The sequence below is a fragment of the Indicator indicator genome, chromosome 7 (assembly GCF_027791375.1).
Source record: "Indicator indicator isolate 239-I01 chromosome 7, UM_Iind_1.1, whole genome shotgun sequence".
Lineage (NCBI taxonomy): Eukaryota > Metazoa > Chordata > Aves > Piciformes > Indicatoridae > Indicator > Indicator indicator.
Window position 1 is genome coordinate 8451235 of NC_072016.1, and position 24531 is coordinate 8475765.

Here is a 24531-nt window from a genome sequence, read left to right on the forward strand (position 1 = left end):
TAATTTTCCCGCCCCAGGCTCTGCAGATTGGGGTATGTATTTAAACAGCTGAGTGCTATCCCACCACCACCTGGTCAGCTTTCATCTCAGCTGTGTTGTGGAAAACTCAACTTGCACATCAGGCTGTCCACAGTGTCTCAAGACTATGTGCTATTGACTGAAACAGATTGGGGAAAACATTTCTACCCCAGGTGTCTGTTGCCTCTGTAGGTACTGACTATGCCACAGGATCAAAATACAAGTGGGGTATCTCTGAGCAGGTGCCAAATCATGAGTTTCCCAGCAACATCAATTGCATGCAGTGAGGCTGAATGACTGGGGAGCCGTCAGCCAAACGCTGCAGTCTCCCCCTGGCTGGGTGAGAGACCTCTGCAGCTGGGAGGTGGCTGCTCTCCAGGGTGATGGTGGAAGTTCAAGCATATGAATCTCCTAGTCTGCTAGACCCATGGGGAGATGTACTGCTGACCACAGATGTTCCCAAGAACAGTGTCCTGGCAAAGATCCAGACAGGGTAGGTCTCTCCTCAAACTCAAGGGCAAGTGTTTCCCACGGGAAGGCAGAAGAAAAACATTTCTACCAAATGTTGAAATGCAGCAGCCAGGGAAGCTTCTGTCCTCTTGACCCAAAGCCACTGTGGTTGTCTCCAGCACCTCAGTGAGGAGGGAGGACATGACATGGAAAGCAATTTGCTAGGTTGAACACGAGCAAGCAATGTGCCCAGGTGGCCAAGAAGGCCAACAGCATCCTGGCCTGCATCAGGAATAGAGTGGGCAGCAGGATTAGAGGGGTGATTGTCCCAGTGTGGGCAGCAGGATTAGAGGGCTGATTGTTCCACCGTGCTCAGTGCTGATGCAGCTGCACCTTGAGTACTGTGTTCAGGTTTGGGTGCTGCAGTATAAGAAGAGAGATTGAGCTGCTGGAAGGTGTCCAGAGAAGGGCAATGAAACTGGTGGAAGGTCTTGGGACAGGGCTTCAGCAACTACAAACTGTATTAAAGGCCTGTGTGGCCACCCTGATTTATGTCACCAGAGCACTTCCCTCACTGTCCCTTGCCTAGCTGCTTGTCAGCCTTTGTGCTAGAAGTCTCCAGCTCTGCTATTATTGTGGCTGAAATTCTTTGTTTCCCTTGGAATAAAAACGTTAGAGCAGGAGATAGATCCTATTTTTCAGTGAGGAAAATCCACATTGGCTTTGTCGCTCAATCACAAATCAGGCCGTGTGCACTGGCGACGTGCCTGTTGGTGTACAAGGCTTCTGAGGCAAGCAGACCATTTCTTCTTGAGCAGAAGGATTCCTGTTCATTCATCACTGGCCACAAGTGCCCCTTCCCTCCATAAGCCTAGTGACTGCTTTACTTCTCCACAATCACTCCTTCTGCAGTCTGAGGGTACTACCTCACCTGTGCCTGGCAGCAGTAGAACCCAGTTGGTTTTTTGGCAGACATGGCTCATAACTCACCTCCAAAGGAAACCTCCCTCTTGTTCACAGGACTATTGAATCCATCACTTTCCACAACAGCTATTGCTGGAAGGTGTCCAGAGAAGGGCCACCAGGATGAGCAGAGGGCTGGAGCACCTCTCCTATGAGGACAGACTGAAAGAGTTGGGGCTGTTGAGTCTGGAGAAAAGAAGGCTCCAAGGTGACCTTCTTGTGGCCTTCCAGTATCTGAAGTGGGCTACAAGAAAGCTGGGGAGGGACTTTTTAGGCTATCAGGTAGTGACAGGACTAGGGGGAATGGAATAAAGCTGGAAGTGGGGAGATTCAGACTGGAGGTGAGGAAGAAGTTCTTCCCCATGAGAGTGGTGAGAGCCTGGAATGGGTTGTCCAGGGAGGTGGTTGAGGCCCCATCCCTGGAGGTGTTTAAGGCCAGGCTGGATGAGGCTCTGGCCAGCCTGATCTAGTGTGAGGTGTCCCTGCCCATGGCAGAGGGGTTGGAACTGGATGATCCTTGTGGTCCCTTCCAACCCTGACTGATTCTATGATTCTATTGGAGCAAGTTTTGATTTGCTCTACCCCAGCCTTGGAAAGAAAAAGGAAACTTCTGAGAGTACTGTCTCTGAGGACCTCCTCAGCAAACCCATCAGACCAGGCTGGTGTTCAGGTGCACACAGTCAGTTAGTTGCCCAGTAGCAGTGAGGGGCTGGAGTATCTTGTGGGGCATAGATGCTTACTCCTCAGGTTCCTGCAGCAGATAGTGACAGTGAGAGCCAGGTAGTTGAAACAGTCAAATATTAAAGCTCTTCTGAGGATCAGGAGGTGACATGTTCTTTCCTTCGATAGTGCTGCCCTGTCATGAGGTGCTCCAAGGTGTCTCCTCTGGGTGGAGTATGGAAGACACCTTTTGAAGAATGCTCATGAAAGGCTGAATGAAGCTCTTCAGTCATTCAGGAGACTGCCTGTAACATGCCTCTGTGCTGGCTCCTGATGTCTGTGCCAACACTATCTTCTTTTTGCACTCAGTGGGGGTGAGTTGACTGCTGGTGTGAAGGGTCGTTGCTGTTTATTTTTTTCTGACTTGTAGTATTTCACACCTCATTTCCAGAGTTCTCCATCTTCTTTTTGGGGGGAAGATATTGCAGGTCTGGGCATCTGGTAGAGATGTCTGGAGATCAGGAGTTAAATAAGTTGCTTCATATTACTGCCCTCAGCTTGTTTTACATGATTAGGACAAAACTCCCCATGGCCTTGCATGTAATAAGAAAAAAAAAAATTAAACAAGAGCCTCTGGAGAGTACAAATGTGAACTAGGTTAGTGATTAATTAAGTTGCCTATTAACAGTTGTGTAGTGGCCTGGAAGAATTTTAATGTACCAATTAAAACAAGGAGCTATCTCCTCGCCTTTCCACCACCTCTGGGGATGCTGTCAAGAGCAGGGACCTTACAGATCAAGTGCTGTTTGTTTTGCTCCTTCCAGCTTGTTAAAAACTGTTCTAAATTTGGCATATGGTGGATGCCCACAGACATGTTTGCTTCTACCAGGCAGTGAAGTGATGTCTGTCTGATGAAGAATACCATGGGAAAGAAGTAGGACTGTAGTGCTGCCTGACTGTGTCAAACCTCCTGCTCTCTCAGGGTCTCTGTGCTACTGTGTGAAGAAGAGAGGGTTGGTGAGTGCAGGGCAGCTCTGTGCTGACCGTGGGTGTGTTGGTTTGGCACATATGGCCTGGACAGACAGTGTGGGCTCACAGCATGTGTTTGGAAGGGACATGCTGGGTTATCTGGCCCATTGGCTGGCTGCCCTGTCCCCATGTTGTGCTTCAGGATTTTGCCCAGCTCCATTGTAAGCTGCAAGGGTGGTGGATCCCCTCCAAATGTGCCTTCTGTGAGGTGGTCAGAGAGCGTGGCTGCTGTCATGGCTAGGAATCCTCTGATTTACAGAAGATACTTAAGGCCATTTTAGTGCCATTTGCTCAAATTGCTCTTTCTCTCTAGTTGTTCACCCTCCTAAATGTACTGTTGAGGAGCAGCTGTACCTTCTGCCTCTAATCAGCCCAAACAAACTCACACTGTGCCACTGCTGTGCCCCAGCTCCCACTCATCCTTCCCACTCCAGGAGGGACTTGTGAGAGGACTTATTAGCAAAATCATAAAGACTTTAACCATCACATTCCTTGAGAGATGGATTTTTGGAAGAGGAGGAAGAAATTTAATGGCAGGCTTGGCATGCCATGTTGTATTCTCAGATGCATATAATGTATCTTGATTTTGGACAAGCCAAGCTCAGCCACATTGCCCTAAAAAGAAAGGACTGAGCAGAAAGGGTAGATGAAACCTCACTGCCTGGTGGAGAAGGTGCTCATGGAGAACAGGAACCATCAGCCTTCTCTTGTCCAAACATCACATGATGTCTTTTAGAGAAGGGGAAGGCTGCAGGACAAAACAGCTCAGCTTGGAGAGGAGGAGAAGAAGGGCAGCCAGATGACTTCAGCCCTCAGAAAGACAGCAGGGTGGTGGTGCCTCAGCATACACCCTGGCACTTTGTATGAGAGGAAAGCAGCTTTCCAGCCACAGCCCTTTGTGGTGGGCTTGGCCAGGGAAAGAGGGACACTGGCAAAAGGGTCTAAAGGAGATTCACATTGAACAGTCCTACTGATGGAAAGTCAGCCCATGGCAGCAGTTCTCTTCTGCTGGCCACTCAGGCAAAAGAAGCAGGCAAGGGGTAGGAGAGGCAATAGCAAGGATTAGAAAGTGGGCTCAGAAAAATGTGAAGATAAAGGTCCAAACTCCTCTAACAAGCCATTAGCCTGATGAAGAGAGGACCCTGTGACTCCCCACTCACAGTCCAGGCCTTGATCAGGGGTGAATGTAGGTACATATAACACTGACAGTGATCCTGCCCACAAACACACAGGAGCCTGCAGAGCCAGCAGAGAGCAGCCTCTAGGTTTCAGAGAGAAAATCTTATTTATTTATTTTTAAAAAATTATTTATTTATTGAGTTGCCTGTATTTTACTGATCTAAGGGCTGGCAAAGACTTGGGTGGGGTTTGGTTCCTCAGGTCTGCCCATCTGCAGTTCCCCTGGGAGCACAGGCTCCTTGGTGCATGATGCTGCCCCACTCCTGTGATGCACTGTCTGCAGAGCAATTTTGGTGCTCAGACCGCATTTGAAGAAAAAAAATCCAATCCCATCCATTTTTCATGCACCTGCCAGTGGCTTGCTCTGGCTCCTGTCCTCATGGGAGCATTTTTCCTGCAGAGTCTGAAGGTAGGTGGCCTCCCATGTGCATGCTCAGCTGTGAGCCCTTTCTTGCAGCAGTCTCTGGGGCAGTTTCTATGGGCTAGCAAGGAGATGAACACAGCCAGGTCCCTGTGACTGCCACACACCAGTGTGGGGCTAGTATGTTGCAAACATCTCTCCCAACTGGAAGGGTTCTACCATGAGCCTTCAATACACTACACATCACCCCAGCACCACGTCAAGCAGCCCTGGCCTGACATCTCCAGAGCTGGAGCAAGCCCTCACTTGCTGTGTCCCAACCATCTGTGCATCTCTCTCCTGTGCAGATGTTGTTGTCCCTAGTGAGACGGCAGGGGACACAGTGAGTCTCCTTTGTTCCCATTTGGTTTTGGAGTACATCTTCTGATGAACACCATCACCTTCCTCTTGAGATCTGAATGCAAAATGAGCTGAGGGTAGCATTAGTTCACAGTGCCACAATCTTCTAGGAGGGGGTTTAAGAAGCTTGGAGTGATTGTGAGAATATCTCTGCTCAAATCCAAACAGGCAGCTCAGTAAGTGCAAAGTTAAGGAAAGTGTCCTCATCTCCTTGGAGCCTATTAATATTTAGGCTGGGCTTCAATTATTCATTCCTTCAGGGTGTGCTTTTTTCATCTAAGTGCAACAGGATTAGCTTGTGCACCTTCTCTAGGCACTCAGAAAAGACCATTTAATAATATTTGTGAACTTTCATAGCCAAGTGGCCTTTGCAAACAGAATGCCTGCCATGCCTTTAGCCAGGAAATGCCAATCTGCCCCATCCCCACCCACAGCTTCTTTAAGACCACAGAGAGCTGAGTCTTAGTAGATGCACAGGATCTGGCCTTGGCTGGAGATGGGCTAAGCCAGCAAGACTTGGTTAGAAGCTTGATCCATTATTTCTGTGATAAAAATGAATCTTTCCCTATATTTTATGATTAATATCTAGGGTTGTGGTATCTTCAAACACCACTGCAAGTTTTGTTTACAAAAGAGGTAATCACAGGTTCAAGTATTCGGCTGTGGGTTTTACACTCCACGTATAAAGACAGTCAAATGATTGAAGCACAGCTCTAACCTTTCCCATACAGCAATTCAGACTGGACATACAGGTGCTGTGATCTGTGGTCCCACAAATGGGATTCCATGGCAGATTGGCTGGGGACTCAAGACTTGTCCCTCTGTCTGGTACCTTCCCAGATGCTGTGGCTATAATTTGAGCAGTCCTTGGCTCAGAGAGGGCTGGGGGGCCTCTCTCTTGTTGTGCCCAGTCACTGGGCTGTAGCCTCTTCTGGGATTCAGTTCCCTGGGAGCTTTTCCCCTTTCTCCCTTGGTCCAGGTCTGCTAGAGCAGATTCTTCAGCTGCTACTCGGGCAGCATTTGGCTCTTGTCTTTTTGTGGTAAGCAGCCCTCAGCTGCTACTCCAGCAGCACTTGGCTCTTGTGGCTGTCTGGGTGAGCACAAGGCAAGCTGCCTGACTTCTTGGCTGGTTTAAAAACTGTCCCAAGACAACTGATGCCCTTTGGTAACACAGACCCCTGATAACTGGACCTATGGGATGGGGCATATCCAAACACGGCCGGGGCACACACAGCTCCCAGCTGTGTTACAAAGTTAATTACAGGTGGTCCATGTTTATCTGGACCCCAGGAAGTGCCCAGGTTGGCACATTCAGGGGTGCTGACACTGTTAATCACACATGCTGTACATTTACCTTGGCCATCAGGAACTGCCCAGGTAAGCACATTTGCAGGTCCTTAGCCTTGTCTGGGCTGGGACATGTTTGGGGGTTTGACCCTTCAGGACAATTTCTTCCTTTTTAATTTTTTTTTTGTGCAAGGGTGAGGAGATAGCTGATGATATTAGCCAGACCCAGACCATCTCCCTGTGCATCCATGACCCTAGGCACGGACAGCTCCTTTGTCAGGGCTGTGTACAAATCGAAGCACACTGTGATTAAACACCCCAAATTATTGACATCTGGGCTGTAAATACCTGACTTGTTAATAGTCTGTCTTCCTGCTTGCTCACAAAGCCTGACAGACAGTTTGCTGAAATGAGGATAATCAGATTGGATGTTTCTGAGCACAGCTTGATCAGGGTAGGGTCTAGGAAAGAATTCTATTTTATTTGTCCAAATATTCCTTTCATTTAATTAAGTAAAACCAACCATAGAATTAGAATTCTTTTTCTCTCCTTAGGAGACCTGTGGGAGCTTAGCACTCTCTGTGTTTTCAGGGTTGGTCAAAAAGAAGGGACACACAGAACACCTTTTTTGGTTTTTTGTATTTTGAAAACATTTTGTATCACAGTACTTTAGAGGTTGGAAGGGACCTCCAGAGATCATTGACTCCAACCCCCCTGCCAGAGCAGGATCACTTAGGGGAGTCTGCACAGGAATGCATCCAGGTGGGTTTGGAAAGTCTCCACAGAAGGAGACTCCACAACCTCTCTGGGCAGCCTGTTCCAGTGCTTCATCACTCTCACTGTAAAGAAGTTTCTCCTCATGTGGATGTGAAATCTTCTATGTTCAGGTTTGAACCCATTGTTCCTTGTCTTATCACTGTGAACCACCAAAAAGAGCCTGGCCCCCTCCACTTGACACCCACCCCTCAGATATTTATAGACATTGATCAGATCCCCTCTCAGTCTTCTCTTCTCCAGACTAAACAGCCCCAGGGCTCTCAGTCTCTCTTCATAGGGGAGATGCTCAAGTCCCCTAAGCATCCTTGTGGCTCTCTGTTGGATTCTCTCCAGCAGGTCTCTGTCTCTCTTGAACTGGGGAGCCCAAAACCGGACACAGTACTCCAGGTGTGGTCTCCCCAGGGCAGAGTAGAGAGGTAGAAGAACTTCCCTAGCCCTGCTGGACACAACTTTCTTGATGCACCCCAGGTGCAGGGTTATTGTGTTCTGGGGTGAGGGGATAAGGTCATGACAAGACCACAAAAGGTTTTGCTAACTAAAAGTCTGAAAACATTATTGAGCTGGAGGAGTGATATCCATCAAATCATTTAAGTTTTCTTTGTTTTAGAAGATGGTTTGTAAGTACTGGCCAGTCTAATTAAACTTAAAAAAAAAATGGGTTAATTTTAACAGAAAAAAAAAAAAGTAAAAATTGGGAGTTTTCCTTTTAGAACTTGTTGGAACAAGGCAGTCTGGCAATTTTTGAAAAGGTATTAAAATATTTTTCTGACATAAACCTGATGAAACCTGGTCCTAATTCCCTGTGCAGGTTGAATGTTGAAGAACTTGAATTTTTTCGAGATAAGAAACAAAAAACCCAAAACCCCAAACCCTTGAAGTCAAACATTTTGCTGAAAAATTCCTGCTGTAGTGATTGCAGTGCTCCTGAGAAATAGGAGTAGCAGCTAAGGTACATCAAAGGGTAGGTTCATCCTATCAAACAGAGCTAATACCTTATGTTTGCTTTCTGCAGTCTCTGTAGAGAGATAGGTAACCCCAGAAAGGGTGTAGGCTACTTGTGAGCTGAAGCATCCTTTTGGGGTTATGGACTGTATCAGTGTGAGAGCTGAAATCCCTGTCCCACACCAAGAATAACCAGGCTGGCTCAGTCTGGAAAGCAAATGCAAGCTGTGTTTACAAGCAAATCTACAATCTATGATGAAATGCAATGAATATATACAAATGTACACAATTCACAACATTTACAAATATATACAATCAACAGAAAAGCACAACCAAGCTCCCTTTGCTTCCTCCCAAAGGGGACCTCCCAAGGGGCCTCCCCCCAGACCTCCCTGGCAGAAAGCAGAGAAGTTAAGAAGCAGAGAGGCTGTTAACTTAGCTTGCCAAGGTCAGTGTTATCTTCAGCTAGAAGAAAAGAAGCAGCAGCAGCCAGACAGCCCAGCAAGCAAGCCCAGAGCTCAGACCCTGACTGCCCCTACTTTGTTTTGAGTAGTGGTTCTTAAGCATTTCTATCTATCCAATGGAAGTGCTTAGAACAATCATTATTTTGCTTTCTTACACCCAACAGTGACTTATTTACACTCTTTGGCTTTCTCTGCTTGAACTTTGCACAGAAAAATTAAAAAGGCAGTTTTAAACCATCACATGGATTTTTCCACCGACCTGACAAGCAGACAAAGCCTTTCTCAGCCATCTCAGGCACCTGGTTACAGCTAGGTGGACTAAATGAACCTGTGTGTAAATGACAAGACTTGGGACTGACATGCAAACCTCTCCTTTGCTTCTCACTTAGGACCTTCACTGACACCCCTTTGGCTGCAGTGCTGTGTTATCACTTCTTGAAGTGCTTGCATCATTTACAAAGTTCTCAACTACTCAGATTTTAAAACTGTTTCAGTTCCAGATGAATGGCACCAGACACCTCTAAATCAATCAGATTTTGAACACAGCTGGGTGAGGAATGCTGAACCAGATGAGCAGCTTGGTGGCCCACACTTGTAGCCAGTGGCTGACTGGTCATCACTGCCGGTGCTGAGACCTGCTGTGGCATCCTGGGGCAGGCAACACTACATGCCAGTGCAGTCTAGTGAGCAAACCTCATCCCACCTCTGCTACCCACAGCCAAGCTATGGCAGCATGTGTTTCTTCTAACCTCTTGTCTAGACTATGGCAAGGGAGTTTAAAAGGGCTTGTCACCCAGGACAGAGATGTCAGGTGCTGTTAAGGTCTTTGGGTTTCCCACAGGGCAAAGAGAGCAAGTGTTTCCACTTGGCAAAGCAAATAACCCCAGGCATTGAAGCTCCTGAATTTGCTTTGCTGGAGGCCATGGGTAATGGTACCTGCCTGCCATGCAGCAGGGGATGTGATAGAAGTGTCTCTTGGAGTTAAGTGCTGCTTGCTGCTCTTTAGTCAGATGGCATTGCCCTGCTTCTGCTGCAGAGCAGAGGGGACAGGAGGCAGGTGTCTAAGCTGTTGCTTAAAATATATCCCCTCTCCACAAGACCATAGTTTAAAGGTTCCTTTTATTAATACCACCAGAGCAAAGTTAGCTGATTCTGTAATGCACCATCATGCATCTTCCCCATAGCAACCAACAAGTCAGCAACACAACCTGCTTCCTGAGCAGAAAGCAACAGGTAAGACTGTTGCTACACTGGTATAAACAGCCTGTTATGACGTCCAGGCTGAGACATGGAATCCTGGCCTGCTTCAGAAACAGTGTGGCCAGCAGGAGCAGGGAAGTCATTGTGCCCCTATACTCAGCACTGGTTAGACCATATCTTGAGTATTGTGTCCGGTTCTGGGCTCCTCAATTTAAGAAGGTCACTGAACTTGTCCAGAGAAGGGCAAGGAGGCTGGGGAGAGGTCTCGAGCACAAGCCCTATGAGGAGAGGCTGAGGGAGCTGGGGGTGTTTAGCCTGGAGAAGAGGAGGCTCAGGGGAGACCTCATTGCTGTCTACGACTACCTCAAGGAAGGTTGTAGCCAGGTGGGGGTTGGTCTCTTCTCCCAGGCAACCAGCACCAGAACAAGAGGACACAGTCTCAAGCTGCACCAGGGGAAGTTTAGGCTGGAGGTGAGGAGAAAGTTCTTCACAGAAAGAGTAATTGGCCATTGGAATGTGCTGCCCAGGAGGTGGTGGAGTCACCCTCCCTGGAGGTGTTAAAAAAAAAGATTGGATGTGGCACTTGGAGCCATGGATTAGTTGCTGTGAGGTGTTAGGTATTAGGTAACAGGTTGGACTTGATGATCTCTGAGGTCTTTTCTAACCTGGTTGGTTCTGTGATTCTATGATCTCCTGCAAAACCTCCATGGAAAGCACTGTTAGCTGTGAGCAGCCTGATGGAGAGATAACGAGCTCACTTACCCTTCCTCACAAGGTCTTTCCACCAAAAGCTGCAAACCCATTTTATATTAAAGCCTCAGCATGGCTACAAGGAGGCTTAGCAGGACTCAATTTTTAATTGTGAAATGTCAGCAGAGGTACAGAGACAGCTTTTCTTTTTTTTTTTTTTTGGTATGTTCTCTCTTTTTCCTGCAGCATTGGTTGTAATTTCTTATCAACTCTAATTCTGTGAGCAACCTCAGCTGAGTGCCAAGGAGGTTCCAGCATGAAAGAGGGGGCACCTCAGGCCCTGAGACAGGGGTGGAGAGCTGCAATGGGAACTGGCAGTAAAAGCTGACAACCAGAAATGAATGTTGCTTTTAACTGTCAATGCTCAGTAAAAGTAAACCTTGAATCTTCCCAGGCCTAGCTGTAAAATCACACTTATCTTGCTTTAATAACTGGCTGAGCAAAATGCATCTGTCTCAAAGAGGATGGCATAATGCCTGTCTGGCTCATTAAACATGATGTGGGCTGAAAGATGGAGGTTATGTGAATCTAACACTAGTGAGGGGTGCTGGCACTATCCAAGTGTGGGTGGTCTCCAAAAGCCTTGTCCAGGAGCTGCCCCACTCATATCAACATGGTCCTACCACTCCTGTCCTGGAGCTGGAAACAGGGTCCAGGGCATGGCTCACTCACCTGTAGTCCTCCTAAATGGTGTGAGGAAGGAAAAAAAAGATGAGGGACATCCATCTTTTTCTGGGCCTGAAGATACAAAGTTATCTTGCAACACATGATCACAGGCTGTTATGCATGATCTGGATAAATGGGAAAGCCCTTGAAAAAGTGGGAAGCTATGCTGCAAGGATAGAAAGGCATCAATAACAGTACAGAGGAAGGGCTCTAGAATACCACATTCTGTCCCCATTTATTCACTTCTCTGTGTACAGAGGGACATCATAGAGTCATAGAATTGTTAGGATTGGAAGGGACCTCAAGGATCATCTAGTTCCAACCCCCCTGCCGTGGGCAGGGACACCTCACACTAGATCAGGTTGCTCAGAGCCACATCCAGCCTGGCCTTAAAAACCTCCAGGGATGAGGCTTCTACCACCTCCCTGGGCAACCTGTGCCAGTGTCTCACCACCCTCATGGTGAAAAACTTCTTCCTAACACCCAATCTGAATCTACCCATTTCCATTTTTTTCCCCATTCCCCCTAGTCCTATCACTACCTGACACCCTAAAAAGTCCCCCCCCAGCTTTCTTGTAGGCCTCCTTAAGATACTGGAAGACCACAATAAGGTCTCCTCAGAACCTTCTCTTCTCCAGACTGAATAGCCCCAACTCTTTCAGTCTGTCCTCATAGGAGAGCTGCTCCAGCCCTCTGATCATTCTCATACATTGCTCAACCACAGGCAGATGTTCTGTGTAGGTTGAAGTATCTGGGACACAGACCTGCAGCAGTAGAAGAGGGGGAGTTCCCAATGCAGGTGGAAGAATCATAAAAATCCAGAAAAGGTTCAGGTGCTGAATCAAGAGATGACATGCAATGGCACCAGGAAAACATCTGACTCACAACTAACCTGGTAAGGACCCTACAGTAGAGCAGATTCCTATTGCCTTCAAACAACCAAGCAAGTGAGCTTTCTGCTGCTACAATCAAATGTTTACAAGTAAACACATAATTATTCCATCATTAACAACAGTCTGCCTGGCATTAAAAATTCTACCCTGGATGCATGATTTTGCCAGTTTTGAAGTGTCAGCAAATTTAGGTTTTAGAGCTAGAAGGATGTCACTGTAAGGATGATATTGTTTTGAGTTCAGTGCATTTCTTGACATGAGATAAGCAGCAAGAATTAAAGTGACTAGTTCAGGAACAGGCAAATGTGAAGACTCTATGGAATTGCATAGCCCACATGTTGCAGAAACAGAGGTTTGTTTCTTGGTTTGCCTGGGTTCACCAGCTCACAAAAAAAGCCTTTTGTACACAGGGAAAGAGCACAGAGTCCAAAGCAGAAGTGCTGGTACCAATAAAGGATCCAAGATGGGTATTGGGCTGGCACTAAGCTACTTAGGTGGCAGAAAATCATCAGGAAGGGAGACCTACAGGTGGTAGTAGGCAGTGAGTCAGAAATGAGATCCTGGCCAGATGGGTTAATGTGGTCCAGAGACTTCACCCTCAAGAGCTCTGAAACAAATCCTCCCCAAAGAGAGTGAAGGGTAGCAGCCTGGACGAGCAAGGTGGTGTGACCTGTCCCTGTCCTGTACACTGAATATTTAACAAGACTCTCAGCTATTCATGACATTTTCACACCACTTGACAGTGTTAAAGTGCTTATGAAAGATAGGAAACAGCCCAGGGAGAAGAGCATTTCCACAGCCCCCCTCATTTGCTGGAGAATGGTCAAGGGACCTGTGTGAGCTCTGCCCCAGTGAACGAAGCAGGGTCACATTCAAGCGTGGCACAAATTGCTCTCAATTAGCACTTCTCCCCAGGCTGAGGATGACTTTTAGGAAGATGACAGCCACAAGGCTCCTCCATCTCACTGGGGAGCACCCACAGCCCTGCAATAAAGAGACCACTGTAGTGATTTGGTCTCCCCTTTTTGAGAGTCAAACATTGACTTAGTTTGTAAAGCACACATTCCAGCTGGCAGAGACCAACTAGATGATTAAAACCCTGTACAGAAACAGTGAGTGTAGAGAGAAATAAGTAAAAATTACTCTGAGATGTGTTCACGTTTCATGCATTTACTGGGATAAAATCTCAAGTCTGTGATATTAAATCAGAACGTCAGAGATGATAGCTTATGCTAATTTAATTAAAAGCAGCATCCTGATGCACATGGATAAGGAGCTGAATTAATACCATGCATCACCCACTAATTTTGTCTGACATGGCTGTGCTTAGTCTAGGACACCCTGATCTGTTAATGGCTGTTTTCCTGGTCAGGATGAGTATCCCACCACTAATGTACCAAAATTAAGCAGGGTGAAATGTTATGCTTTGCAATCCCCAACTTGGCAAATCATGTATAAATGCCCTCTTTGGGCACCTGGGCATCAGTTCATCTGTCTCTGCTGGGGAGGTGGAAGTCCTTATCTGCCTTTGCTTCCTGAGGAGGGTGAGAGAAGTTTCTCAAGGTAGCCTGAAGGTAAGTACTATATAAACACACACACACACACACTTTCTCTAAGTGTGAAACAAGATCAGACTTTTCCAGAAAGCAAATCAAGGTGTTAATGGACTTAGAGACACCACAAAGGTGTTATATTTGTATCTTAACTGTGTTTTGAATGTATTCTCTTCCTACACATATGTGTGTGTGAAAATCACCCTCCAAGAGCTATAGGATGTGATTTTGAAAAGCTTGACCTTTACAAAGGAGCTTCACTAACTGACTGGCAGGGCTAGTGAGTGGTGAGATCTGTCTGCTGGTTGGGTTGGAGAGGCAGCCAGACTCTTCTCCCTTTCAGTCATGTTCTCTCACTCTCAGGAGTTAGAAATGACAGGAAGGCATGACCCTGTTATTTAGACAACTATAACATCTTAAATCCTCCAGGGAGAAACAAATGTTTTGCCTCATATACTGGACCTTGGCAAAAGCTAGGAATACACTGAAAATAATTATTATGGAGCCAAAGTATCCAGCCCCACACAAGGTGGCAAGATTGAACTCTTAGAGAGTCCAAGTGTGAGTGAGGAGGGAGCATTGCTGCCATCCAGGATATTTAGACAGGACCTTTCTGCAGTGTGTGAGAGCTGAAACACAAGCAGCTCCTCTTGTGTGGTCTGTATAAGAGGTGCTTCAACAGAGATGCTGAGCCACCACTGTCCTCATTGGTTTATAAAGCACCTCCCTGCTGCCTCGTAGCACTGCCAGAAAGCTGGCACATTGCCCTCTGAAAGGCTGAAGCCTCAAACATCTGTATTCTGCAAGCAGGACGGCTCAGAGGCAGATCTTTCTTTCTGCATTAAAGCTGAACTCTTCAGAAGATAAACACCTGCTTATGGGAGGTGGAAAAAACAAAGACACCAAACTAGGCATGAAGTTGGCGATAGCAAGACTTGGGTTTGCACTTAGTTCTGCTCCCCACTAAAGGGGGCGTGAGTGAAGCAAGTGAATAACTTACCTACCTGAGGAGTATGTAATGTCAGACTCCCAGAGGAGTTGGAAGGGCTGCTCTTATCCCTTGAAATTTTCCTCTGGTTACCAGGTACTCTTTTATCATCACACTGTAAAGTGAATACGCTCTACGTTGTTCTCTGTGACTGTATTGCAGGACATGACTTGAGAATGACCTGAACAGGAAGGTTTGATAGATTGCTTTCTTAAAAGGCTCTTTAGGAAAAAAAAAAAAAAGCAGACACAACCCTCTGCTAAATTACAGCCATGTTTAACTAATGCATTCCCACTGCTATTGACAGCATCATACCTGGATAAATGAGTGTTAAAGGAGGACTGGGATCAGCATCACGTTATTTTCCACTTAGCAAAGCTGCCACAGTCTCCCCTAAACCCATGGAGACCCAAGAAAACCTCCTTGGATCTGACCCCTTTCCCCCAAGTTTGGCAGGTCGTTCCAGGTGGTGAATCAGCCATATCTTCAATCTAGTAATTTGGGACTATTGGAATGTCAATAGTGACTGGATTTCAATTTCTGAAGAAGATTTCATTATTTTTGGACTGCAGCAGTGTGAATGTGCTGTAGGTGATATGTGAGAAAGGTATTTTAAGCCAGTTTGCTGGGTATGAGCTGCTGAACTGCAGTGATCAGAACATCACTTTTGGCCCATTCTCTGAATACTGCATTAACATCATCCATCCTTTCTCCATTTTGCCTTTTCTCCCCAAAATACTGTGTGTAGGAGTTGGGCTGTGTGACTGTGTCCTTGCTTTCCATGATGAGGGTAGTGACTATCGATCCATATGCTTAAGCTCAGTTGTATTTCTTGCTCATGAAAGTTCTGACTCTGCTAACAGCCAGACCACCTTGCAGCCTGAAAACCCTGAGGGCAGGCAGAGCCTCATTTTGCCGTTGAGATGTGATCTGCTGACCTCCTGCATGCTCTGAGGTGGAGGAGAGGGGAGGATGCTGTGGGTCTTCGGCACAACCAGGAGCACTGTAGGGGCAGTGATCCTTCTTTCCCTGACATGGCCCTGCTGTGATGCTGCCCAATGAGCTGTGCCCAACTATGGGATCCCATAAACTCATGCTGCTGGGATGGTATCAGAACGTCCTTGGGAGGGTGTGTGGCCCGTCTGGGCCATCCAGGACAACCAGGTGATCAGGCTCAGTCAGCACAGGTTTGTGAAAGGCAGCTCCTGCTTGATGAACCTGCTCTCCTCCTATGACAAAGTGACACGGGGCATTGCCTAGTGCGGCTCAGTGATGTGGTTTTGTGATGGACCTGTCGGTGCTGGGTTTGATCTTGATCTGCCTTTAACGATTCTGCGACTCTGTCAGCGAAGGTGGACAGGGACCTGCGGGGATGAGCACTCCCTGGGCTCTCTGGGTTTCTCCGTAATTCCCGGAGCATCCCCGGCTCCACTCCCGTTTCCTAGCACCAGAGGGACCCCTCGGACCGGCCACGGGATCCCCAGCACGGCTCGGCTGGGGAACCGGCGGCAAGTAGAGGAAAAAGCTCTGCGTGGGTTCGAGGCTCGGCTGTGTGTCCCAGGAAGTTCTGTGAGCTCGGGCTGGACAGCAATAAAAGGCAGGATGACAGAAGCAATGGGAAGCAGCAGGCGTGGCACGGCGATGTCAAACAAGCTGGATTCTCCTTCATCCCTCTGGTGCTGGCTGGTGTGTGTCCATTGGGAAAATCTGCTGCCTGTGACACGGTGATGCAATGTGTCCGAGAGCTTTGGAGAGACCCGGCATAAATCACCTGGTCCTTACCGTGGTGATTCAGAGTGGGAAAAAAATATGGATGAAGGGGAAAAAGAAAAAAAAAAAGGAAAAAATGGGGGGGGAAAGGAAGAAAGGAATAATTATGGCATTCTGGTCACTGGTGGTTTGCTTGGCACTTTGTTACTGCTGGCAAGTATTTGAAATTATGCAGGTAGAGGAACCTGCACAAAGTTAAGGCCTGTTGCTACCAAACTTGGTCTGTAATAGTGTTGTTCAAGACTTTGTGGGCACCAAGACACAAATAGAGGATGATTATATGTGGGTTTAGGTGACAGCAGGAGTTTGGTCTCTATTTTTGAGTCATGTGCCTCTACATATGCTGGCAGCTCAGCGTTAGAGGGTGAGTGTTGTCCCTCTCACCATTCTCCCCATCCAAAAAGATAGAAATGCCCCATAGATTTTTCTTGACAAAGTCATGAGGGTAATAAATTAGCAACAGGGTAAAAAAAGGAGCAACCAAAGGGCATCTGCTACATCTTATGAAACCACTGTGCTTCACTGTGCTGTAAGCTGCAATTATTAATGTACCAGACAACAGGATTGATTGGAAAACTCAGTGAAGTCAGCTGTAGTGGGTTTTGTCAGCCCTTATTAGGGCTAAAGATTGGATTAAGGCCTTACAGAGAGCAGTTTTTCCAAGGCGAGTTCAGCTCCAGGATTTGAGGGTGGACACAAACTCCCCTAGCTCAGCTCACTTGAAGGGAGTGGCCCTTTGGAGAGGAATCTGCTGAGTGTGGACGCTTGCAGTGCAGCCTGATGGCTCCATGCTCAGGCCGCACCAAAAACTCCCTGGGTACCCCTATGAACTCTGCAACTGAAAACGTTTCAGAAAGTTCCTGTCTTTCTGCTGTCCTTCAGAAACTGCCAGATGGAAATGAAGACTTTTTAGTGCATTGATCAATGTTTTTGTTTGGAAACCAAACAGTTTTTCAGTCGGTCACTTCTTTCATTTCGCAAAGGGTTCCCTTCCTTTCATAATTACCGAATGCAGTGCTGTGGGAGCATATAGGAGATGCCAAATATGGGCAAGCCAGAAGCTTTATACCCAGCTGTGGTAGAAAGACAGGTCCTTGATTTGGGTGCTTCAGTCATCTGTATTCATCTTTGCTGCAGTAATCCTTCTTGCAAAGCCAGCCATATGCCTTCAGTACAGCTGCGTGACTAATCCTTAAGTAATCGTTTATTTGGGGAATGTCACCTCCGAGTGTGCTATTTGTTGGACCATAACAGTACATTTTGAAGGGAGCAGGTTGAGATAATCCAATCAGCGTTTCCTGAAGGGGGATATGACCCCTTCCCTTTTTCTTTATGTCCCCAGCAGCATACAAGAAACACAAGGTATGCAAGTGAAGAGATTGGAATGCGAGTCTCAAGGAGTTCAGTGTTACCTGAAGGCCAGCTGCAGTGTGAAGGGTAGACTCAGGAGGACATACAGGGTAAAACAATGTGGGAAAAGTTACTTTGCCTGGCTGTTGCAGCTGCCTGCTGTAAGACAATAGAGTCCCAGAATGTTCTGTCAAGACATGGTGGCAGTCATAACATTGTGCCTCACAGGGGGATGCTTTGTGGCTGCAGAACATCTGAACTTCCGTGTCTGAGGCCACGTTATGGCCACAGTGTGCTGCATGGGTTACAAGCAGCACAAGTGTTCCTATTATTCCTGGAATGTCAAGGTCATGCTGCTTCTGGGTCGAGAATTCTCTTGCGCTAGTGTCTCATGAGCTTTGGTGGACTGGAGGAATATGGTTAAGGCCAGATGTGTCTCTCCTGCTACAAGCTGATGCATTGTGAAGGTCATAGCACAGCCAGCTATTTCTCAAAGATGCTGGCAACACTGACAGCTAGGAAGAGTATCATGTCTGGAGCTCATCACATCCCAGCAACTCCCATGGAGTAGAGAACCTGCCTTGTCAGTGGTTGTATCTTGCATGTAATGCTTCAGCTTTCATAGAATCATAGAATCATAGAATCAAGAAGGCTGGAAGAGACCTCAAAGATCATCATGTACTGCTTAACTCCAGTAGAAAGAACATCTTCAGTCCAAATTCCTCATGGTTTTTCACTTTATGTCCTTTTTTTCCTCATGTAAGTCAGCCAAGGATCTTGGTAGCTTGAAGAAGAGGATGCTGTCAGTCCTGGGGCTGGTTACTTACTCTGGCCTGCATCCCAAGACATGGTCTGAGTTGTTGGCATCACTCAGGGAAAATTCAGCCCATTGGAAGACTGGTTGCTGTGATACTTTGCAGACCACCATATCAAGAACTATTGGTACAAGACCAGCCCACATTCTGCCCTGTGTCTGACTGAAGTCTTTCAGACAGGAACTCTCTGTGTTTGGATGGTTTGGGCTTCGGAAACCAGAAAAAATCTCTATTCATGCAGTGGTGCTAGAGGATAATTCTTATGGGACAGCTCTGGTGTGGTCATACCTTTTAAAGGATAAGTTAAAAATAAAGCTCTTTTTTATTCATTTGTTGCTTCCTTTGGGGATAATGCTCATCAATTGCATTTTGGAACAGCAATGAAGAATTTCTAGGTGGCAATTTGATTTAGAAAGTCAGAGGAAACACTTCTAAATAAATTGATTCCAAGAAAATGAATAAGTGTAATTGTAAGTATAAGTTATTCCAGAGGGCATTATATGTAACCCAATTTTTCTAACTTTCATCAACATCCTTAATGCTGCTGCAGTGAAGGCAAAAAACAAACTAGTTCAAATGAGGACCAGAATATGGATGTCTGGATCCAGGAGCATTGTTAAAGCAATGCAAATGCTTCTTAAGGCTATTCTTTTGCATTCTAGTTCAGAATTCTGTCTAATGCTGTCTAGCATCTGGTGTCTCAAAGAAAGGAAAGGACTAATGAAATGAAACCTCCCTGTAGACCCAGAAAATTCAAGTAAACTGCAGTTTTTCTAATCTTAAACAAGATCAGCAATCATTAAAAAGAAAAACCACAGAAGAATAGTGCTGGCTTATGGTTATTTCTGTGAAGCTGCCAATATGCCCTTAGACATGAAGTCGTTATTAAACACCACTGCAACAGGGTCATCATGGGGTCACCGATGTCGTGTGAGCTGGTTTCTTTTCCCAGCTGATACCCTTTGGCTTGGCTTTGCACTTGAACTCCATTAACCACTAGCAATATTTATCAGTGCACACACTGACACTCATGCAGTTACTCAGACAAGCTGGAGATGTGCCAAATAAATAATCAAAGCTACTAATGAGCCTGCGTAATGCTGGGGGCTTGCAGGGAACTTTCTTGAAATATGGTGTCACAGTTGTTTGAGAAGAGGGAAAAAAGCATGTTTGTTACAGCAGAGAAGAAATCCAGCTAAGAATATTTTAAGTGAGGAGCAACTACAGTGTTGTTTAGATTTTCTTGCCACATGCTTGAGTATGTTCATTATTTATGATGGCATTGTTGGAGCTGCTGTGGTATGAGGAGGGCAAAATGATTTCTGTAGGGAAAAGTAATAGCTTTTAGTTGTAACAAAAGCTATTGCTGCTATATGAAAAAAAACCTCTTTTCATTGTTTCTACACAGGTGTCCACATCTAGGGAGTGATCATGCAAGTTGCAAGCAGGTAATCTGCTCTCTTGGTTAGGACCTAAACCTTTTGGTTTGTACATTACAGTGTTTGCAAGCCATAGGCTTATCTCCTCTGGGAAATTCCAGTGTTAAACCATTGATTATTGGTTGGGACTTGTGGCAACCTACTGACAACCAGGTCTACAAAGGAAACTGCTGTCTCTCTGCTTCAGATTTACCAGGAGAGAGGAAAGAAAGAAGATGCAGAGCTCAAATGCAGCATGGGGAACAAACTGTAGTAATCCACAGCAGCCCTCGCCAGTGGAACTTGCTGTCCATCTCTTCAGATGAGATGGCACACCTTATGTAGGGCAAGCATCATCAAATCTTGCTATCACAAACTATCACTAAGCACACCTTTCCTCACCTGGTCAATCAGCTAAACTCTGCCTGTCTTTGGTTTTGTACAGTCTTGATGTAGGTCATGGCCAAGGAGTAGTAGTGAGTAGGAAGCTTGCCCTTTTCTGGCCTGCACTGTAACATATGTTTTCATAGCCTTGGTCTCTTTTTCTCCCAGAATTAAATGAGAGGGTGGCAAATCTGATCAGAGGTAGCTGAAGCAATTTGTCATGTAAAAGCCTGAGAGAATCTTATGGGAGAATAGCAGCATTTCACCAGTTCTCTGCAGGAACTTATTATGAGTATTTCTGAGAATCCTTTCCTCCCCCCTCTAAATGTTCTCTTTCTGAAGAACTAAAGAAAGTCCCTTTCTAAATGCTGAATATGGAATTTTTAGCCTCTGCTCAAAAACAAAAAAACAAAACCAGAACCAAAAAAACAAACCCAAACCCAAAACCAAAACTAAAACCAAAACCAAAAACCAACCCGAAGGTGTGCAATACTGTCCCTTCCCTCAACATCTTTTGTGTTGCAAAATTTTCCTTCTGTTACAAGGGTCATTGTCCCTCTTTGCCTATGCTGCTGGGAGCCTGAGGCAGTGCTGTGACTGCTAAATCCACCTTGGCATCTCCATGTGTTGGCAGGGAGTGGAGGACATGGCACACAGGGCAGCACCCTTGGTTCCTTGCAGTCCTGCTCTCAGAGGACTTGGATACCATTTGGTCTGGCTGACCTAGGACATGTTGCCTTTGGGAACATCTTGCATAGCCCAGAAATATGAGGCAGAGCTACCTACCACTTTAAAATACTCAGGCATCTGATGCATAACTCAATTCATTATGCCCCAGCATCCAAAATCGTTAGTCAGCAGAGGACATTTTTTTTTTTTTCATTTATGGGGCTTAAGGGATTATTGTGAGTCATTACCCTGAGGTATTAGTACCTGCATGGCTTCTGAAACGGTTCAGGTAAGGAGGTGGTACAGCAGCTGCACCCAGGACAGCTGAGAGCTGGGAGCACGACCCTTTCTTTCAGTCTTCAGAGCAGAACTGAAAGGAAAACGTGCTCTTGTGTTACAAATTCAGCTCATTCCACAAGCCTCTCACTTTGTCTCTCGAGGGGTCAATTAAAGCTACATGGTCTTTCCTGCCACACTGGCAAAAAAAAGATCTTCATCTCCCCTTCCTTTGATTAACTGTGTTGTTATAAACAGACGATGCAGCACAAGCAAGGGAAACTAATATGCTTTCCCCCGTAGCCAAGGTCCTTGTAAACAAATCAATTCATTTTAACCAGTGCACCCCTGTGCTTGAAAAGGTTCAAAGCTGACACACAGCTAAAATCCTGCTGAAGTCTCAGTGTCGTGGGGGGTGAGTGGCCTCAGTTATTGGAAGCCCCCCCTTGCACACATGGACCTCACATACGTGCTTGGGCATGGGCTTGCTGAAGCTGTTTACTACTGCAGATCCCTCCCCCTCTTTATGAGATTCTCTTGGTCTCTTAGTTCCATGAAAAAGATGCTTGTAGCAGGCATTTAAATTTTTATGAAGTGCTCACTTTATTATCTTAATAAATCCTTGTTTGGTTTGCAGAATGCATCCCCATTGAAGGTAAGAGTTTATATGAAAATTAAAATGGCACTCTATCTTCTTAATTAGACAAATGTATAGATAAAAAGAAACAAATGTCAGCTGGCAGAGGAATTTAGCTTTGCTGCGAGGGCTCTTTTAAATTTCTCTCTCAAGACACTTGCAGAGGTTAATGCTGGTGCTGCAGGCATTCAAAGGGACAGCAAACCCATCCCTTATCAGTAGGCAAAACACAAGCACAGCCCATTCTTCTGTGCTGTGCATCTCATCCTCGCTGAATTATTTACTTCCAAAAATAAGTTACATAATTATTATCACATAAAAATGTAGCAGATTTTATTTTTTTCACAGGTGAACAGCCTCGGCTGAGCCCATGAAGTCTTTGCTCTGGTAAATTTGTTTTTAAGATACATTAACTTACAGGCTTAACTGGCAAAAGATGGTGGGAGAATATTGATCAATGAATTTTTTATTCAGATTGGTTTTGGCTGTTAAAAGCAAGACATTTCAGAAGCAGGTCATTGTTATTTCTTACATCTCCTAAACATTGTAGCTGTAAATCAAGGAGAGTCATTCAACATGCTCTACAACATAAGTAATTTTCATTTAAAGGACAAACCTCAAATTTTAGTTAATTATGGGAACAGTTTTGTTACAGCTCTTAGGTGGCTGTGGGGTGGACCTCAGGCTGTGTTTGCTTTCTCAGCTACATATGGCAATTTCTGGGTCTCATTGTGAAATATAGTGGGAGAAACTACTGTGTTTCAAAGGGAACTCTTGCAGTTGTTGCATGTCTAGGGTTTTGTTATTGGTTTTGTTTTTTCCCCCCCAGATAATAGATTTGGATAACTGTTGCTCTGCAGCAGGTCCAGTGCAGTAGAGATGGTCCAGGCTATAGAGCTCATAATCTTTCATAAGTTGAGGTGGCATCAGCAACAAGCACTGTGAATCTCTGGGTACATCTCATTAATCTTCCAGTGTCTGGGTGCTCCTTGCTTTGCTGATGAGCTCAGTTGCTGCCAGATGGGTGAGCAGGTGCCTGTTACTGCTGTGCATTGGCACAATGCTTCTGCAGGGCTTGCTGCTGAGCTTGGGTGTGCATTTGGGTGACAGCACCAATGTGCTTGGGGAAGTTTTTTGCAGGAGAGCAGTCCAGCTCAAATTTTGGAGCACTGAACAGTGACTGCCTGAGCTCACAAGGAACTGCTGGATGCAGTTGTTGCCTGGGTTGTCTGACCTTCATCTTCCCTGGGACCAGTAGGCTTTCTAGTGATAACAGCCTTTTAGGGGCAAACTCCTCTCCCAGGCAGACAGCAGCAGCCATCCTTAGTTATGCTGTGAGTGTAACTTCCAAATGCAGAAATCAATTCTGAATATTTTATGGCTTTAATTACATCACCCTGCATGTGATGCAGAGAATGGATTATTAGGCTGCCAGATGATGATTTCCTTCTAGGATGAGGTCTTTTTTTTTTTTTTTTTTTTTTTTCTCATGTTTTTCCTGCTTTGGATAGGAAAATATTGCATGCAAGAAAGCAAAAGTTCATGGCAGTACTGAACTAGCAGTTAGGCTAGAAACAAGAGCTGGCAGAACAAAAATTCCCCACTCTTTTCCAATACAACTCAATAGCTGAGCTATCAGCAGCATGTGTATTTCAACAGGCAGGGAGGGAATATTTATCAGCAAGTCATCCCTGTTGGCTGCCAGATAGACTTTCCTGCTCTTTGATCAAAAAGTCCTTGGGGTCACTGGGTTTTGGTTTAACACCCAGGACACATGGAAGCACGTTCAAGAGTGGGTAGTTCAGGCCAGGGATTTTGCCTGGCTCTTCCATGGCTGGTTCAAACAGAGACCAAACTTATTGCTGTGATGTGCCATGAGACTCACTTGTAGCAAGCACAGTCAAAGCCTGGATGCTGGAATTAAATGTAGGGCTTAGTTTCTACCAGTGAAACATCAGCATTGGTATTACACCTCTCACAAACAGGATCTGGACTAGTTCTTTGTGCTTTCTAGCCTCACCTACAGGCAGGTCTGTCTATGCAGGCAGGTCTGTGAGTCCTTGAAAAGGCAGCTCTAAAGAAACAACTAAGACATGAGGAGCAGAAATCAGAGTCTTGATGAAGAGTTTGTCTTTTCCGGTGCATGCCATCTGTCTGCCTCTCTCCTGGTAACTTTTACCGGTATTGATCCTTCCAAGTAATTTAATTTGACAGCCTGCATGATGACATGATATAACTGATGCTGTCTGCTCCAGCAAGTAATGAGTTCAGTTATTTTGCTTCATATATGGAGGACATTGCCCTCAGGTTGTAAGGCCTTGGCCTGTCAACTCATCAAATCTCATAAATGAAGCATGACTGAGCTGACTTCGTTTTAGCATCTTCCAAAGGAGTGGATCCGGTGACTGAAGGATCCATATAGTCTCTGATGAGACTGAATTCCAGGTCCTTGGCAGCCTGAGTGAGGCTATACAAGCACTTATATTTGTTGTGAAATTTCTGGATGTTAAAACACTTCCATGAATCTTTGGGTAAGCTTGGGTCACATCCTCTTCACCAATATATGAATGCTTGAGCTGCTCTCATCTCTAAAGCAAGTTATATTGCTATTTAAAGGATCCATGTATTGCCCT